The sequence below is a fragment of the Pogona vitticeps genome, chromosome 3, assembly GCF_051106095.1.
Source record: "Pogona vitticeps strain Pit_001003342236 chromosome 3, PviZW2.1, whole genome shotgun sequence".
Taxonomy (NCBI): domain Eukaryota; kingdom Metazoa; phylum Chordata; class Lepidosauria; order Squamata; family Agamidae; genus Pogona; species Pogona vitticeps.
The window spans coordinates 133,038,953-133,059,411 of NC_135785.1; the positions used below are offsets into that span (position 1 = coordinate 133,038,953).

The 20,459-nt window shown below is 43.5% G+C and overlaps 1 long non-coding RNA gene across 5 annotated transcripts in view; it reads right to left on the reverse strand.

The window, feature by feature from the left end:
• Positions 1–20,459, reverse strand: part of LOC140705829 (uncharacterized) — a 132,040-nt gene that overhangs the window by 48,205 nt on the left and 63,376 nt on the right. Inside the window, exons 1-2 of one of the 5 annotated variants that reach the window (XR_013543745.1) lie at positions 15,119–15,189; positions 14,726–14,798 (exon numbers count right to left, since the gene is read on the reverse strand). The exons of 3 other annotated variants lie outside the window; for them this stretch is intronic. This is a non-coding gene — a long non-coding RNA (uncharacterized LOC140705829). Of the gene's footprint in view, positions 1–14,725; positions 14,799–15,118; positions 15,190–20,459 lie in introns of those variants that run through there. One more of the 5 variants, XR_013543746.1, reaches the window with a different exon arrangement.

The window sequence follows — 20,459 nt, forward strand, 5'->3', positions numbered from 1 at the left end:
ATTCATGAGTTGTTGGAGGTCTTCAGCAGAGTGGGCAACAATGGCTGCATCGTCTGCAAAGAGGAAGTCCCACATGCATTTCAGTTGGACTTTGGTCTTTGCTCTCAATCTAGAGAGATTAAAGAGCTTTCCGTCTGATCTAGTCCGGAGATAGACACTTTCTGTTGCAGTTCCAAAGGCATGCTTCAGCATGACAGCAAAAAAGATCCCAAAAAGTGTTGGTGCAAGGACACAGCCCTGTTTCACTCCGCTTCGGATGCCAAAGGGATCTGATGTTGAGCCGTCAAAAACTACAGTGCCTTTCATTCCATCGTGGAAGGACCTGATGATGTTAAGGAGACGAGGTGGACATCCAATCTTGGGAAGTATTTTGAAAAGGCCATCCCTGCTAACCAAGTCAAATGCTTTTGTAAGGTCTATGAAGGCCACTAAGAGTGGCTGTTGTTGTTCCCTGCATTTCTCCTGCAACTGTCGGAGGGAGAATACCATGTCAGTGGTGGATCTATTTGCTCGAAATCCACACTGTGATTCCGGACCCACTGTATAACACCAATGCAATTATTAAATTTGCGGATGATACGACAGTGGTGGGGCTCATAAATAAGAACAATGATTCTTCTTATAGAAGGGAAGTACAAAGGTTGATACTTTGGTGTAAAGAAAATCATCTCACACTTAACATAAAAAAACTAAAGAACACATAATTGATTTTAGGAGGAAGAGAAATGTACATTTACCACTGTATATAAATGGTGAGGAAGTGGAGAGAGTTGGTAGTTTTAAATTTCTGGGTACTTACATCTCAGAGGACCTCTCATGGACTATAAATGCCAACATGCTAATGAAGAAGGCACAGAAGAGGCTGTATATCCTGAGAATGCTCGGCAAGTTAAATTCATCTCAGCATTTACTTCTGTCATACTATCGTAGCACCATTGAGAGTGTCCTAACCCATGGCATTCTGGCATGGTTGGGGAGTAGATCTGTAGTGGATAAAAAAGCTCTACAGAGAACCATTAAAATTGCCCAGAATATCATCGGGCTCCAGCTCCCAACCCTGGATGACACCTTCACATCCCGCTGTCTGAGGAAGTCACACAGCATCCTGAGAGACTCTTCCCATCCTGCTTATAACTTTTTTGAACTGTTACCATCTGGCAGAAGATACAGAACAATTAAGACTTGGACCACACGTTTTCTGAATAGTTTTTATCCCAGAGCTATAATTGAAATTAATAATGAGCTTAAAGACCACCAGTAGTGAATAATTAGTTGGACTGTGTTACTTGGCCTGCGGTGTAGATGTTTGTATTTTTAGTGGGAGACTTTTAGTGGGTGGGGAGTGTTTGGGGAATTTTATGTGTGTGCATGTGTCTGGTCTCTGGGTGTCTGTGAATTTTGTTGTATGGGTATACTGTGTATATACTTACAATGACAATAAATTATTGTTATTATTATTATTATTAAAATCCTCAAGTCCATAATGAATGTCTTCCAGGTAGGACTCTGATTTGGGATACAAAATCTTTCTGAAGTGACACAAACAAGGTAACCACTGAATCAGTGGCCAAATTCCTTCTCTCTGCTCAAAGAATATGAAAAACAATCTTGACCTCTACCTAACCCCATCATAAAAGAAACAACAAAAATAAAAAAGCAATATATGGGTAATTTGTTTTATTAATTTTCACTGTTTTAACTGTCTTGAAATGTTTTGCTTCCATCTATTTTAAATATTACATGTATGTATTTTAATGGGTCGGAGACAACAGAACTAAAATTGATTGATTGCATATAATATTAATATAAAAAATAATATATGGGTAATCTATCTGATTACTTTATACTGTTTTAACTGTCTTGAAATGTTTTAGTTGCTTCCTCTTATTTTAGGTATTATATGTATATATTTTAATGTGTCAGAGGCTGCAATAAAGATTAATTGATTGAGTCCATGTCAGTCCATTTATCATAACACAAATCCAGAGTCCATAGTAACAGTCTGCTTCATAAATCAATCCCACAGAGAAGCTCCTTCATCTCTTCGTTCGACCAACCCCCCACCAAACAGTGTTCTGAGGCTGTTTGCTTTATTGCCCCTTGTGGCCAATTAGAGATTAGCTTTTACAGGTTTCTTCTCTAGCATTTTATTTCCACAGCTGTATTAAATCTAACTGGTAAGCAGGTTGCTAGCACCGCTGTAGTATTTGATCAGATTCTTTCCACAAACTTCGATTATCAATCCCTACAGCGATGTTCTAGACCTGACACTACTGGTCCCTTGTGGATGTCTTTCTAGATTTATCCTTGTCCCTCTTCTAGTTTTCAAAGTTTTCCCACACCAGGAAGTAAAATAATTAGTTTTTAAGATGCCAGAATGCTTTAACTGTCTTTATATTTTATTTTTCTTTTGTTTTTGCTGACTTGCTAGCATAGAATAACATGGCTTCCACTTCCAAAACCACACAAGAATGAACATTTCCTGATTATGCCCCAATTGTTTGCCCTCCTCACTGCAGAACCGCAGGGAGTTTGCCTTTCATAAGTAATCACTTGATCACTGCTCTTTCCTTTCTCAGTAGTTCTGTTTTGCACATGCTGGACACAGTTTTGCAGTGCCTGTTTGCATAATACTCCCTTCTTTTCATTGAACCTGAACTTTAATGCATTGCTTTAATTCTGCTTTTTTGCTCAACAGAATTTATTGCAATTTGCTATTGTTCACTGCTGAAACAGGATATATTCCAATGATAATTTTGCATCTCCTTCAAGCAGACATCCTTGAATTAATATCAGGCCAAATGAAGTAGCATAATTATACCCACGCATGGGCAATTGTAAAATATAAGCATAGTATAATAACCAGTAGGATTTATGGCAGAAGAAAGGATCTAGCTGCGAGAGGTATAACAGTCGTTAGGTACTTCCAAAATTTAGCACAACCAGTACCCCATATGCAAGGGAGACAGAAAGGGAGAAACCAGTCTATGCCCAGGAGAAGCACACTGATGAGGATCTTATTCACATTTTAGAAGACCATTCAAATGATGGGCAAAATGCTTATGGTTATCCCACAGAAAAATGCAAGGATGATAGCCATACAGCGAAAAAGACCATTCCAGGTCTTGCTTGGCCAGATTGCCTCCTTTAGCAGACTGCCAATTTGTCTGCTAAACCCCCTCTGGAGCCCATAATAACAATAAACAAAAGGACACTCAATTCTAACTTGACAGTGCCTGCGAACCATCCCGAGCTGTGCCTGATAGGTGAGGCACCCCCAGATGAACCCAGAGAACTTTCCTGATATTACTAAGAGAAATTGACAATCCCTGCAGCATAATGATACCATAGCTAGAATCTGTTCCAGACAACCTGATAGCTATCCATGGGATAAAGGGGAGATCTTGAATGTAACACATGATCAGCTCAAAGTCATCTCATGGAACATAGCAGGGTGGACCTCGAAGCAAAATGATCCCAACTTTCTGGAACATCTGAGGGCTCATGATATAATTTTTATTCAGGAAACATGGTTCACCAAACAAATTAAGCTAAATGGATATGCTGTATATTGTATGCCTGCTGAGTCCACCAAAAGGAAAGGTACGCCTAAAGCAGGTTTAGCGATATTGATATCTACTGCTCTCCAGGCATCTGTCAACTGGCTCGCCACTTGTGCGAAAATAGCAATGGCCGGGCATATAGTCTTTGGATGTAAGATCCTTTTTTTTTTTGGTCAAGGTTAGTATCCCACCCTTCTCATCTCAGAAAAGCACAAAACAAGGTTGGGAAGACCTGGAAAATTATACAACAGGACTAGAATGCAAACTCCCTAGAGCCAATTTACTCATAATGGGGGACTTTAATGCAAGATTAGGCTCAAATAATAATGCACTCATTTCTTCTAGTTTAAGGGGGGGTAGTTGACAATAAGATCTTAGCCCCTAGCTATGTTGAATGTCCAAAGATACTAAGGTGAATTATGGTGGCATCTGTATGATCCAAATGGTGCCCCGCCTTGGTCTTATAATATTAAACGGGTACCCCCACTATGACAAACACCCTGAATTCACCTATGTAAGCAGTGCTGTGGATTTTGTGCTAATCTCCCACTCTTTATCTAGAGAGGGAGTGGAATTTTCTGTAGGCCTAAGGCTGGATAGTGACCACCTGCCCCTTAATACCATCCTCCTACTTTCACAATCTGTCCATCTGAATGCAAAACCTCATCTCCAAGATAAATTCCTAAGCTTCAAACAAAAGAGAATACATTGGACTGAGGAAACTCAAAATAAGCTAGAAGGCTTCTTTGGCTCCGCTTAGGGGGAGTCCCTAAAAATTCAATCATAGGAGCCACAAATGCCACTGCTGCCAAATATAAAGATTCAATCCTAATCAATGTGATGAACATGGCCCTAACTTCCAAACAACTGCTTCCACAAGCCTCATTAAAGATAAACGGCCCCAAGTGGTTTGACAGAGAATGTCATGTAGTTAAAAAACAACTGAGAGAGGTATATAACAACTATAGAAAGGAAAACCTAAACATATTACTGTTACATACAGCACTGATGTTACCTGTCTGTCATGGGTTTGGAGGGAAAGTTCCATCCTATGGGGAGTGGAAGGCGGGACATCAGGAGGAGGGGCTGTACTGTATATATATGTGGAGCGTGTGTGGTGAAAGATATACTGAGACACACTAGGAGAGATGCTGAGAGACACTGGGTTGTGACGAAGCAGCAGCTGGGAAGAAGAAGCTGTTGTGGGAGTCTGTGTGTCAGACAGGGTACTACTGTGTGTCAGAGTACCAACCTGATAGGTTCAGGTGTCTGTTGGTTAGCCAGAACTGATAGGTTCAGGGTCTGTGCTTTAAGTAAGGGTTCTGGGTGAACCAAACTGTATGCTTGTATGAGTGAGAATAAGCCACGTTACTTTATGTTATTCACCTGATTGTTTATTTTTCCCTGTGTGTATTTGAAATAAACCTTATTCTTTTTATTGTTTAAAAATCCATCCCTGGTCTGTGTGACTTCTTATAGGGAATGGTTGGTGGCAGCTTAGTGTAACTGTGTGACATATCCCGGTAGGTCTGGGTTTGTCACATTGATTGGTGTCCAGCGTGTGGGATACGACTGGTCCAGTTGTCCAGCGGTCCAGCAAAGCCTTGGCAGGTGTGCCCAGAGCAAGGGGGGTCTAGTCAGGGACAGTCTGAGGCGCGTAGGTAATCTTCTAGGTGTACCTCACGGGGAGGTGCGCTAGTAGAAGAACGTGCCAACTGGGGAGACTTAGATTAAGGTGCTCTGAGGCAGCCTAGTTTTGGCGGGAAAAAGCTGAGGCAAAACTGCGTAGTAACAGTGAGCTAGCTTGCCAGCTGAGAGGCCCAGCAGAGGGGGGTAGGCTCTGACTCGATACTGTTACAAGTTTAGTGCTGAAGAACAGCAGCAGTCTCTAGGGAGAGCTAGTTCTGAGGCAAGAAGGAAAAAAGTGGTCGTTTTATTTTGAGGCTTGACTTTTTAAAGCAGCCTGTTCTGAGGGGGGATTATGCCCTTGACTCGAAGCCAGATGGCCGAAATGAGTGAAGTGAAAGACCCCCAGATTGACCAAGGTTCTGAGGATGAATTTGGCTCAGTCCAAGGTGACAGCACAGGAGAGCAGGACCCAGAACTCAGAAAAATACTCCTAGCCCAACAGCATGAACTGAGGGTGAGGGAAATGGAGCAAAGGGAAAGAGAGAAACAGCGGCAATTTGAAGAAAGAATGGAGAGAGAGAAAATGGCGTTTGAATTAAGAAAACTGGAACTGATGAACCAGAACAATAATAATAATAGGGATTCTGAGGGAGGCCAATTATCTAAAGCTGACCTGAAGAAATTCCCTGTGTACCACAAGGGAGATTGTCCTGAGGTGTTCTTTTCCTTAGTGGAAAGAGCGTTTGTGGACTTCTCAGTAAGGGAAACTGAGAAGATGACCATCATGCGATCTTTAATCAGTGGTAGCCTGGCTGAGGTCTATGCCGAGATGCCTGAGGAACTGATGAAAGATTTTGCAGAGTTTAAAAAACTGGTGTTTGCCAGACATGGGATAAATGCAGAGCAGCTGAGACAAAGATTCAGGTCCCTCACAAAAAAACCAGAACAGACCTTTACCCAAGTGGGGGCCCAATTGGTGAGGCTGCTTGAGAAATGGCTATCTCAGGAGGGGACAGAGACCTATGAGCAGCTTAAAGATTTGATAGCACTGGAACAGTTCTATTCAGTCCTGCAGGGGGAATTGAAATTCCAGGTGAGGGAAAGGAAACCGAAAACTGTGGCAGCAGCCGCAGAGATTGCAGATTTTATTTCCCAAATAAGAAAGCCCTTGGGTGAGGGGAAATCTGTGGGTAAACCCAAAGAAACCTACAGCAAGTACTCTCAGGGACCAGGGAAAAGCCAGCAAGGGGGAGGGGCCCATGGTGAAGGGAAGCCCTCAGACATGAAACTAAGACCTCAGATTTTGGAGGGAAAACCAAAACAAGATGAGAGAGAATCAAAATACACCAGAAAATGTTATTTCTGTCAGGGAAAGGGTCATCTAATCTCAGAGTGTGAGAAATTGAAGCAGCTAAAAGGAATGGTGCCTCAGAATTCTAGTGGGACCAAGCCAAAAGCTGTGTTCTGTGTCCAGAAAGAGCAAGGCTCAGTGTCACTGAGGGAGCCGGTTGCCATGGCTACTCAGTCTGGAACAGCTACCGCTGTTGATCAGGCTGAGGAAAATGGTCCTCTTATAGAGGTAAAGCGCTGCTTGCTGATAAAAACAGATTCTCAGTTGTTTGAGACAGCAGGGGTGGACGTAGGAATACTTGACCGTCAGTATAGGGGGCTGCGGGACACTTGTTCCCAGGTAACCCTGTGCCATCCAGATATCATCCCTAGGGAGTATATAATCCCAAATGAGAGCATAAAGGTGGCAGGGATTGAGGGGCAGGTAATCTCTCTGCCAGTAGCAGAGGTACCTGTCAACTTTCAAGGCTGGAGGGGCGTTTGGCGGCTAGCGATTTCATCGACTCTGCCAGCAGCCGTGCTCGTGGGAAATGACCTGGCTGAACATGTGAAACGGGTGCTAGTGATTACACGCTCACAAGCCACCACAGGGACAGTTCAGGGGGGTAATGATGAGCCAGAGACGGAAGCAGAGGGGAGTTCAGAAGCTGTGGTGGAAACCTTAACCACAGACAGCAGATTTGGACAGGAGCAAAAGGCAGACGCCACTCTCCAAAAGTGTTTTGAACAGGTGACTGACGCCCAGCTAACACCTGAAACCCCAGTGAGATTTCTGGAGAAAAAGGGGATTTTATATAGAGAAACCCTGAGGAATATCTCAAAAGGGGGAGATGGGATCAGAAGTCAGCTGGTGGTACCTGAAAAGTATCGCCCCATGATCTTACAAAGGGGGCACTCTGACATGTTTGCTGCGCACTTAGGAGTGAACAAGACACAGCAGAGAATCACACAGAATTTCTACTGGCCTGACATAGGGAGGCAGATCAGGGAGTTCTGTAAACAATGTGATGTGTGTCAAAGGCAGGGGAATAACCGCGACAGGACCAAAGCAAAGTTGTGCCCTTTGCCTGTGATTGACACTCCGTTCAAATGCATAGGGGTGGATATTGTGGGACCTTTGCCCAAGGCCACAAAGAGGGGGAACAGGTTCATTCTAACAATTGTGGACCATGCCACAAGGTATCCTGAAGCCATACCCTTGACAAACATTGAAACTAACACAGTGGCCGATGCTTTGGTAGGGTATATGTCCAGGATGGGATTTGCCTCAGAGATAATCACAGATTTGGGCGCATCGTTCACATCAAAGCTCATGAAACGCTTATGGCAGATCTGTGGAATTAAGCACAAGGAAACCACTGCCTATCATCCGGAAAGTAATGGGTTAACTGAGAAGTTCAATGGGACTCTAATGCGCATGATTAGGGCTTACTTGGCAGAGAATCCAAACAATTGGGACCAGAAGCTGCAATCCCTTTTGTTTGCTTATCGATCAGTGCCACAAGCCAGTACCGGGTTCAGTCCATTCGAACTTTTATTTGGGAGAAGGGTGAAAGGGCCTCTTGATTTGATCAAACAAAATTGGGAGCAGATCACCCAGGATGACCCACAAGACGTTGTGACTTACATAGACACCTTGATGAATGACCTAAAGCGAAATCTAGAGCTGGCAGCAGAAAACCTGCAAGCTCAGAAGGTCAGACAGAAAACATGGTATGACCACAAAGCTAGAGAGAGGCACTTTGACCCAGGGGAGGAAGTGCTTTGGCTTAGGCCCTGCAGAGAGAATAAACTGCAGCTCAAATGGGCAGGACCATATAGGGTCATTTCCAAGATGTCAGACCTGAACTACCTAATAGAGCAGGAGGAGAACCAAGCAAGGAGGGTGGTTCATGTGAATGCCCTAAAACCCTACTACAGAGGGGAACAGAGGGTTTTATTCGCGATAAAAGCAGCTGAGAGTGAGGAAGCTGAATTACCCTTCTGGGAGGGTAGAGGGGAAGTAAAATACAACCCAGAGGAGGTAAAGATCAGTCCTGCACTCACCCAAGACCAGCAGCAAGAACTAAAAATGCTGCTTAGTAAATATCAACAGGTGTTTTCCAACAAGCCGGGGATAGTGAAGGGAGTGATGCATCGGATCCACACAGGGGATGCACCCCCGCAGGCAGTATCCCCATACCGAGTAACGGGACCCTATAGGGACAAGGTGCGGAAGGAGCTGGACGAGATGCTGAGGGAGAACATAATCGTCCCCTCTTCTAGTCCTTGGTCCTCTCCGATAGTCCTTGTGGACAAGCCTGATGGGAGCATTAGGTTTTGTGTTGATTACAGGAAATTAAACCGTGTAACCACTCCTGATGCCTACCCAATGCCCAGGCTAGACAACCTGATTGAAACCATAGGGGGTTGTCGGTTCATCTCATCATTGGACCTGGTAAAGGGATATTGGCAATTAAGAATTGATCCCAGGGATCAAGAAAAGACTGCCTTTTGCAGCCCTTTTGGTCTCTATGAGTTTCGAGTCCTGAGCTTTGGTCTCAGAAATGCACCAGCCACATTCCAAAGGCTGATGGACCAGACCTTGGCAGGGCTCAGTGACTTTACAGTGGCCTACATTGACGACATAGGGATCTTCAGTAATACCTGGGAAGATCACCTGATACACCTGGAGTTAGTGCTGCAGAGGTTAAGTGCAGCAGGGCTAACAGTAAAGGCCAGCAAGTGTCAGCTGGGTAGCCCAGAAATAAAATACTTGGGTCACATGGTAGGGGGAGGAATGATAAAACCCCTGGAGGCCAAAATAGAAGCAGTTCGTGATTGGCCTAGACCCAACACCAAGAAAAAGGTCAAATCATTTCTTGGGTTGGTGGGCTACTACAGAAAGTTCATCCCGAGGTTTAGCGAGATTGCGGCTCCGCTGACCGATCGGACGAGGAAGACGGCTGATGACCGCATCCCGTGGACCAGCGACTGTGAGGCGGCGTTCCAGAGGTTGAAGGAGGCGTTAATCAACTATCCTGTCCTGCGTGCTCCAGACTTCGACCGGGAGTTCATCATCTACACCGATGCGTCTAACAGCGGGGTAGGAGCAGTTCTGTGCCAGGAGGATGAGAATGGTGACCAGCATCCAGTGTCCTACCTGAGTAGGAAGCTTCAAAAAGGTGAGAGACATTTGGCAACCGTGGAGAAGGAGTGTTTGGCCATAGTCTACGCGATCCAGAAGGCCAAGCCTTACATCTGGGGAAGACATTTTATTCTGTGTACTGACCATTCACCATTGCAATGGTTAAAGACAATGAAAACCCACAATAGCAAACTTATGAGGTGGGCTTTAAACCTACAGGACTATGACTTTGAAGTGAAGGTGGTCAGAGGGTCAGTGAACTGTGTTGCTGACGCCTTATCAAGAAGACCTGAAGAATGAAGACGGCGAAAGAACATGGACTATGTGTATATAATGATGACAAAAGGTTAAATGTACCTGGGTTTTGAATTTGGTTTGTATGAATAAAGGTAAATGGATGTAATGTATATGGTAAATGTTTAAATGCCTAATTGAAATGTTTAACTTAGAATGTAAGTATGAGTAAGTATAATATGGTATGTATAACTGTTGTTGTGTGTTTTATCAAGGTTGTTTTTTGGTGAAAAGCACCTTAGCTTTCCCCCTACAAAACAACTTATAAAGAGGGGAGGTGTTACATACAGCACTGATGTTACCTGTCTGTCATGGGTTTGGAGGGAAAGTTCCATCCTATGGGGAGTGGAAGGCGGGACATCAGGAGGAGGGGCTGTACTGTATATATATGTGGAGCGTGTGTGGTGAAAGATATACTGAGACACACTAGGAGAGATGCTGAGAGACACTGGGTTGTGACGAAGCAGCAGCTGGGAAGAAGAAGCTGTTGTGGGAGTCTGTGTGTCAGACAGGGTACTACTGTGTGTCAGAGTACCAACCTGATAGGTTCAGGTGTCTGTTGGTTAGCCAGAACTGATAGGTTCAGGGTCTGTGCTTTAAGTAAGGGTTCTGGGTGAACCAAACTGTATGCTTGTATGAGTGAGAATAAGCCACGTTACTTTATGTTATTCACCTGATTGTTTATTTTTCCCTGTGTGTATTTGAAATAAACCTTATTCTTTTTATTGTTTAAAAATCCATCCCTGGTCTGTGTGACTTCTTATAGGGAATGGTTGGTGGCAGCTTAGTGTAACTGTGTGACATATCCCGGTAGGTCTGGGTTTGTCACAATTACCAGCAGAATATTATTATAATATTAATAACAAATTAATAGCATGTAAAAAGAGACAAGGAATTCAAAAGGGATGGAATGCATTAATAGAATGCACTTTAAATAAAAAATCTAAACTCTTTTGGGCACTTGTCACTGATGCCCTGAGCCCTTGAACCAGCTGAGCAGTAACTTCCCAGCAGGTACGTGGGAACAGCATTTCTCTACTCTATTTGGGGACATCAAAGAGAATTCTACAGATTTCTCTCCACCTATAAATTTAAATGACACTCCTCCATGGAGGCCGGCCACAGTGACTGAAACAATAACCCTGATTAGAAGTATGAAATCAGGCAAGGTCCTGGGAACAGATGCTATTCTCCCTGAAATGCTAAAGGCTGACATGGATTGGTGGGCACCTTTGTTGGTAAACTTGTTTACCCATACTGTATCAACAACTCAGGTAAATTTCCCATCACTTGGTCCGAAGCCATAATAATACCTATCTTTAAGAAAGGAGAAAGAGGAGACCCAACCAACTACAGACCATTCAGGCGACTCTCTGTGCTGGGTAAATTGTACTCTAATCACTTAAATCAAAGACTACTTACTTGGATAGAGGAGGAAAATATCTTGGGGAAGGAACAGGCAGGAATTAGAAAGAGTAGATCAGCAATTGAACAGTGTATTGCGGAGAAATATATGTCCTCTCGTGGAAATGGGCTCTATACTACATTCAGAGATTTAAAATCAGCCTTTGATTCTGTCCCAAGAGCCATTCTATGGTCAAAATTATAGAAAACCTCTATAGATAAGAGATTCCTGTATCTTATTAAATGTCTTTATCAGGCACCACACTCCGTGTTAGATGTGGTACAGAAGGAAACCTGACAAAAACTATTCAGGCTAATAAAGGGGTTCGACAGGGCCCCCACACTATTTAACCTGTATTTAAATGATCTGTTTGGGTGGTGTCTTGGAACAGACTTCCATCCTCCTAGATTGGCAGAGACCAAATGCCCCCTACTGCTTTACACAGATGATGCGGTCCTTCTGTCGCTATCGAAAAGAGGACTTGAACGGCTGATCCGCACATTTATGACCTACTGTGAGAACAACCACTTGGTTCTAAATTTTCTTAAAACCAAAATTATGGTTTTCACTCATTCTGTAACAACTAGAAAATGGACAATTAATGGTTCTTGCATTGAGCAAATAAAACTGCTGAAGTATCTAGGTATTAGATTCCACCATAAACTTTCCTGGGCTGCCCATAGACGGACCATAATCCGAGTAACCCAGAACATGCAGAAAGCTATCTTGCATTTTTTTTTACTAAGGGGGAACAATTTATTCCAGCTGTTATTCAAGTTTTTAAGCTCAAGATTCTGCCCCAACTGTTATATGGTATACCAAGTTGGATCCTAGGATTTCACACATATAGAGTGTGTTCTTTCAAATTTTCTAAGATCCATTCTGGGAATGGCAAGATGCGTCCCTGCAGCTGCCTTACGATTAGAGACTGGTCTAACATCACTAGAATGCAGCGCGTGGCTATCTGCTTTTAGATTTTGGAACAAGATAATACATGCTGATCCATCTATGGGATATCTTAACCTTCTACAGAAATATTCCATAACAGCTCATGGCTTAAAGCTTTTCCAACCAAACTGCGTCTATTAGGGCTCTCTTTTGACTTTCTTTATGCTCAGGAGCCCAAGGCAGCCAACTCTATCTTAGAAAAGCGGATCAGGGACATTGACTTCCAGTCTTCCATTTCAATGGCTTGCAAAACATGCTCCATCTTGCACCTTGGCCTGAACCTTAATTTCTCCCAAAGTGCTAGGTATTTAGAGAATTTGAATATTCCAAAATACAGGAACACCTTTTAAAGAGCCTGATTTAACTGTCTCCAATCCGCAGTTTTAAATGGTTGATATGATGGCACAAGATTGTACCATTGTAAAGATGGAGAAATTGAACCATTGACGCACGTCCTTTTGGAGTGTAATTTTTACAGAAGTGAGTGTATCAAATTCCTCAAGCCCATAATGAATGTCTTTCAGGTAGGACTCTGATTTGGGATACAAAATATTTATGAAGCGACACAAACCAGATAACCACTGAATCAGTGGCCAAATTCCTTCTCTCTGCTCAAAGAATATGAAAATCAATTTTGACCTCTATCTAACCCCGTCATAAAAGAAACAACAAAAATAAAAAACCAATATATGGGTAATCAGTTTTATTAATTTTCACTGTTTTAACTGTCTTGAAATGTTTTAATTGCTTCCATCTATTTTAAATATTACATGTATGTATTTTAATGGGTCGGAGACCACAGAACTAAAATTGATTGATTGCATATAATATTAATATAAAAAACAATATATGGGTAATCTATCTTATTACTTTATACTGTTTTAACTGTCTTGAAATGTTTTAGTTGCTTCCTCTTATTTTAGATATTATATGTATATATTTTAATGTGTCAGAGGCTGCAATAAAGATTAATTGATTGATTCCATGTCAGTCCATTTATCATAACATAAATCCAGAGTCCATAGTAATAGTCTGCTTCATAAATCAATCCCACATAAAACCTCCTTCTTCTCTTTGTTCGACCTCTCCCACCAAACTGTCTTCTGAGGCTGTTTGCTTTATTGCCCCTTGTGGCCAATTAGATATTAGTTTCTACAGGTTTCTTCTCTTGCTCAACAGAATTTATTGCAATTTGCTATTGTTCACTGCTGAAACAGGATATATTCCATTGATAATTTTGCATCTCCTTCAAGCAGACATCCTTGAATTAATATCAGGCCAAATGAAATAGACTTTCATGATCACATTGAGAGCTTGGAAGAAGTTGTCACATCTTCAACATAAAGTATATCCGTTTGATATTGTTTATATTAATAATTTATTGTTTATAAATTGCCATTTCTGTATTTGAATAAACATTGTGAGTTTTAAAACCCATATCTTGAGTGTGAGAATGGCAGTCGGAAAGGGAGAATGCTATAGAGAATTCCAAATTGGGGACCAAAATTATCCTTTGATAGGTATTTGAATAAAACGTTTATAGAAAAGTTCTGTAAGCTCAGCCATAGTACGTGTCTGTTCATATTAAACAAATACATTAAGACTGGATCCAACCAAAGTTGTTGGAATTTCAGCTTGAGTTAATACAAAACAATAGGCTTAATTAAATAACTGGTTGTTTACACTATAACTGATAAAAATTATTGCAAGCATACATTAATTTAAAAATTGAGAGACAATCTGGATAATGGCCATATGGATTATGAATTTTTGACTATAGTATTTTCATATACTTTTCTTATATTTTTCTTAAAAGCTTTCTTGTAGCAAAGGTATAGACAGAGCAATGTCACAGTGGGAAATCATTCATTTTATTTCTATCCTTCTTTTCTTCCCTACCAGAGACCCAAGGCAGCTTATTGTATGATCTGAGGATTGCTGGGTGAACACTCTCATTTAAAAAAAAAATAATAACTCAAAAACTCTACCGAAAGCTCCCCTAGTTTGGCTCAGATCAAGTGTAGACTGTCTGCTAAAAATATGCTGCATGTGGTACTGATTTGAAACCCAGCTTAAAAGTTACCTATATTTTTTTCTTTGGGCTGCCTGCATTTGTAGAATTTCCTTATAGAATATTGACAATTATTGCTCCACTCCTGTGCAGCCATAACTAATAATATAATAATCATCTCTCCCTAAAGGGATAATTATCTCAGCCAAGGAGTCACTGTGGGTGCAAAACTACCAATTTGAGTACATGATGTAGGTCCTTTAGGGCTAGAAGTGCATAGTACATGCCCCACAAACAAGCCCAACCTAAAAGAGAACACTTGCCAACTTAAAAGGTAGCAAATCGTTGAGTATATGGTTCCTTAGATCACACAACAGGTAGGATCTCTCAATACTTACAGAAGCAATTAGTGACCTTTTCAAATCCTCACTGGATTTAGGTGCAAGTCCTGCTGCTCAAGAGACCAGTTATCTGTTGAAGAATTATATTTGTTTTTGTGAAGAAAACAAAGTAGTTGCATTAGAATACAGTTGTAGCTTTAAAAGGCATAAACATTAGGCATCTCCAGCAGTTACAGTGATTAAAATAAGTTCAGTATTCCTAAGTAAAATAAGAACAACTAAAATTAAGCTAAGTAATCATCTCTGCACTCTCTATATGTTTGCATCTAGAGAAGCTGGGTTATTTCTCCCCCCTCTTCTCCTTCAAAAAAACCTAACCTCTCACATTCCAAAAAAATTTACGAACAAAAGAACAAGGATCACATACATGAACAACCATTGTCTACATACCTTTGGTCACCTTCTTTATGACACTTCCAAGCTGTTAAGAGCAAGTGGGTGTAAAAGAGTTCACCTCCCACATTTCACAGGAGAAGATCCGAGCCCAGGTGAATTATCTGTTACATACAGCACTGATGTTACCTGTCTGTCATGGGTTTGGAGGGAAAGTTCCATCCTATGGGGAGTGGAAGGCGGGACATCAGGAGGAGGGGCTGTACTGTATAAATATGTGATGCCTGTGTGGTAAAGATAGAAGATGCTGGGAGATGCTGAGAGACACTGGGATGTGACGAAGCAGCAGCTGGGAAGAAGAAGCTGTTGTGGGAGTCTGTGTGTCAGACAGGGTACTACTGTGTGTCAGAGTACCAACCTGATAGGTTCAGGTGTCTGTTGGTTAGCCAGAACTGATAGGTTCAGGGTCTGTGCTTCAAGTTAAGGGTTCTGGGTGAACCAAACTGTATGCTTGTATGAGTGAGAATAAGCCACGTTACTTTATGTTATTCACCTGATCGTTTTATTTTTCCCTGTGTGTATTTAAATAAACCTAATTCTGTTATTGTTTAAAAATCCATCCCTGGTCTGTGTGACTTCTTAAAGGGAATGGTTGGTGGCAGCTTAGTGAAAGTGTGTGACATATCCCAGTAGGTCTGGGTTTGTCACATTGATTGGTGTCCAGCGGGTGGGATACGACTGGTCCAGTTGTCCAGTGGTCCAGCAAAGCCTTGGCAAGTGTGCCCAGAGCAAGGGGGGTCTAGTCAGGGACAGTCTGAGGCGCGTAGGTAATCTTCTAGGTGTACCTCACGGGGAGGTGCGCTAGTAGAAGAACGTGCCAACTGGGGAGACTTAGATTAAGGTGCTCTGAGGCAGCCTAGTTTTGGCGGGAAAAAGCTGAGGCAAAACTGCGTAGTAACAGTGAGCTAGCTTGCCAGCTGAGAGGCCCAGCAGAGGGGGGTAGGCTCTGACTCGATACTGTTGCAATTTAGTGCTGAAGAACAGCAGCAATCTCTAGGGAGAGCTGGTTCTGAGGCAAGAAGGAAAAAAGTGGTCGTTTTATTTTGAGGCTTGACTTTTAAAGCAGCCTGTTCTGGGGGGGGATTATGCCCTTGACTCGAAGCCAGATGGCCGAAATGAGTGAAGTGAAAGACCCCCAGATTGACCAAGGTTCTGAGGATGAATTTGGCTCAGTGCAGGGTGACAGCACAGGAGAGCAGAACCCAGAACTCAGAAAATTGCTCATAGCCCAACAGCATGAACTGAGGATGAGGCAATTTGAAATGGAGGAAAGGGAAAGAGAAGAAAGATTAGAGAGAGAAAGAAGGGAGGAAAGGGAGAAACAGCGGCAATTTGAATTAGAGAGAGAGAGAGAGAAAATTGCTCTGGAAAAAGAAAGAATGGCCTTTGAATTAAAAAAACTGGAACTGATGAACCAGAACAATAATAACAATAGGGATTCTGAGGGAGGCCAATTGTCTAAAGCTGACCTGAAGAAATTCCCTGTGTACCACAAGGGAGATTGTCCTGAGGTGTTCTTTTCCTTAGTGGAAAGAGCGTTTGTGGACTTCTCAGTGAGGGAAACTGAGAAGATGACCATCATGCGATCTTTAATCAGTGGTAGCCTGGCTGAGGTCTATGCCGAGATGCCTGAGGAACTGATGAAAGATTTTGCAGAGTTTAAAAAACTGGTGTTTGCCAGACATGGGATAAATGCAGAGCAGCTGAGACAAAGATTCAGGTCCCTCACAAAAAAGCCAGAACAGACTTTTACCCAAGTGGGGGCCCAATTGGTGAGGCTGCTTGAGAAATGGCTATCTCAGGAGGGGACAGAGACCTATGAGCAGCTTAAAGACTTGATAGCACTGGAACAGTTCTATTCAGTCCTGCATGGGGAATTGAAATTCCAGGTGAGGGAAAGGAAACCGAAATCTGTGGCAGCAGCCGCCGAGATCGCAGATTTTATTTCCCAAATAAGAAAGCCCTTGGGTGAGGGGAAATCTGTAGGTAAACCCAAAGAAACCTACAGCAAGTACTCTCAGGGACCAGGGAAAAGCCAGCAAGGGGGAGGGGCCCATGGTGAAGGGAAGCCCTCAGACATGAAACTAAGACCTCAGGTTTTGGAGGGAAAACCAAAACAAGATGAGAGAGAATCAAAATACACCAGAAAATGTTATTTCTGTCAGGGAAAGGGTCATCTAATCTCAGAGTGTCAGAAATTAAAGCAGCTAAAAGGAATGGTGCCTCAGAATTCTAGTGGGACCAAGCCAAAAGCTGTGTTCTGTGTCCAGAAAGAGCAAGGCTCAGTGTCACTGAGGGAGCCTGTTGCCATGGCTACTCAGTCTGGAACAGCTACCTCTGCTGATCAGGCTGAGGAAAATGGTCCTCTTGTGGAGGTAAAGCGCTGCTTGCTGGTGAAAACAGATTCTCAGTTGTTTGAGACAGCCGGGGTGGACGTGGGAATACTTGACCGTCAGTATAGGGGGCTGCGGGACACTTGTTCCCAGGTAACCCTGTGCCATCCAGATATTATTCCTAGGGAGTTTATAATCCCAAATGAGAGCATGAAGGTGGCAGGGATTGAGGGGCAGGTAATCTCTCTGCCAGTAGCAGAGGTACCTGTCAACTTTCAAGGCTGGAGGGGAGTTTGGAGGCTAGCGATTTCATCGACTCTGCCAGCAGCCGTGCTCGTGGGAAATGACCTGGCTGAACATGTGAAACGGGTGCTAGTGATTACACGCTCACAAGCCACCACAGGGACAGTTCAGGGGGGTAATGATGAGCCAGAGACGGAAGCAGAGGGGAGTTCAGAAGCTGTGGTGGAAACCTTAACCACAGACAGCAGATTTGGACAGGAGCAAAAGGCAGACGCCACTCTCCAAAAGTGTTTTGAACAGGTGACTGACGCCCAGCTAACACCTGAAACCCCAGTGAGATTTCTGGAGAAAAAGGGGATTTTATATAGAGAAACCCTGAGGAATATCTCAAAAGGGGGAGATGGGATCAGAAGTCAGCTGGTGGTACCTGAAAAGTATCGCCCCATGATCTTACAAAGGGGGCACTCTGACATGTTTGCTGCACACTTAGGGGTGAACAAAACACAGCAGAGAATCACACAGAATTTCTACTGGCCTGACATAGGGAAGCAGATCAGGGAGTTCTGTAAACAATGTGATGTGTGTCAAAGGCAGGGGAATAACCGCGACAGGACCAAAGCAAAGTTGTGCCCTTTGCCTGTGATTGACACTCCGTTCAAATGCATAGGGGTGGATATTGTGGGACCTTTGCCCAAGGCCACAAAGAGGGGGAACAGATTCATTCTAACAATTGTGGACCATGCCACAAGGTATCCTGAAGCCATACCCTTGACTAACATCGAAACTAACACAGTGGCCGATGCTTTGGTGGGGTATATGTCCAGGATGGGATTTGCCTCAGAGATAATCACAGATTTGGGCGCATCGTTCACATCAAAGCTCATGAAACGCTTATGGCAAATCTGTGGAATTAAGCACAAGGAAACCACTGCTTATCATCCTGAAAGCAATGGGTTAACTGAGAAGTTCAATGGGACTCTAATGCGCATGATTAGGGCTTACTTGGCAGAGAATCCAAACAATTGGGACCAGAAGCTGCAATCCCTTTTGTTTGCTTATCGATCAGTGCCACAAGCCAGTACCGGGTTCAGTCCGTTTGAACTTTTATTTGGGAGAAGGGTGAAAGGGCCCCTTGATTTGATCAAACAAAATTGGGAGCAGATCACCCAGGATGACCCACAAGACGTTGTGACTTACATAGACACCTTGATGAATGACCTAAGGAGAAATCTAGAGCTGGCAGCAGAAAACCTGCAAGCTCAGAAGGTCAGACAGAAAACATGGTATGACCACAAAGCTAGAGAGAGGCACTTTGACCCAGGGGAGGAAGTGCTTTGGCTTAGGCCCTGCAGAGAGAATAAACTGCAGCTCAAATGGGCAGGACCATATAGGGTCATTTCCAAGATGTCAGACCTGAACTACCTTATAGAGCAGGAGGAGAACCAAGCAAGGAGGGTGGTTCATGTGAATGCCCTAAAACCCTACTACAGAGGGGAACAGAGGGTTTTATTCGCGATAAAAGCAGCTGAGAGTGAGGAAGCTGAATTACCCTTCTGGGAGGGTAGAGGGGAAGTAAAATACAACCCAGAGGAGGTAAAGATCAGTCCTGCACTCATCCAAGACCAGCAGCAAGAACTAAACATGCTGCTTAGTAAATATCAACAGGTGTTTTCCAACAAGCCGGGGATAGTGAAGGGAGTGATGCATTGGATCCACACAGGGGATGCACCCCCGCAGGCAGTATCCCCATACCGAGTAACGGGACCCTATAGGGACAAGGTGCGGAAGGAGTTGGACGAGATGCTGAGGGAGAACATAATCGTCCCATCTTCTAGTCCTTGGTCCTCTCCGATAGTCCTTGTGGACAAGCCTGATGGGAGCATTAGGTTTTGTGTTGATTACAGGAAATTAAACCGTGTAACCACTCCTGATGCCTACCCAATGCCCAGGCTAGACAACCTGATTGAAACCATAGGGGGTTGTCGGTTCATCTCATCATTGGACCTGGTAAAGGGATATTGGCAATTAAGAATTGATCCCAGGGATCAAGAAAAGACTGCCTTTTGCAGCCCTTTTGGTCTCTATGAGTTTCGAGTCCTGAGCTTTGGTCTCAGAAATGCACCAGCCACATTCCAAAGGCTGATGGACCAGACCTTGGCAGGGCTCAGTGACTTTACAGTGGCCTACATTGATGACATAGGGATCTTCAGTAATACCTGGGAAGATCACCTGATACACCTGGAGTTAGTGCTGCAGAGGTTAAGTGCAGCAGGGCTAACAGTAAAGGCCAGCAAGTGTCAGCTGGGTAGCCCAGAAATAAAATACTTGGGTCACATGGTAGGGGGAGGAATGATAAAACCCCTGGAGGCCAAAATAGAAGCAGTTCGTGATTGGCCTAGACCCAACACCAAGAAAAAGGTCAAATCATTTCTTGGGTTGGTGGGCTACTACAGAAAGTTCATCCCGAGGTTTAGCGAGATCGCGGCTCCGCTGACCGATCTGACGAGGAAGACGGCTGATGACCGCATCCCGTGGACCAGCGACTGTGAGGCGGCGTTCCAGAGGTTGAAGGAGGCGTTAATCAACTATCCTGTCCTGCGGGCTCCAGACTTCGACCGGGAGTTCATCATCTACACCGATGCGTCTAACAGCGGGGTAGGAGCAGTTCTGTGCCAGGAGGATGAGAATGGTGACCAGCATCCAGTGTCCTACCTGAGTAGGAAACTTCAAAAAGGTGAGAGACATTTGGCAACCGTGGAGAA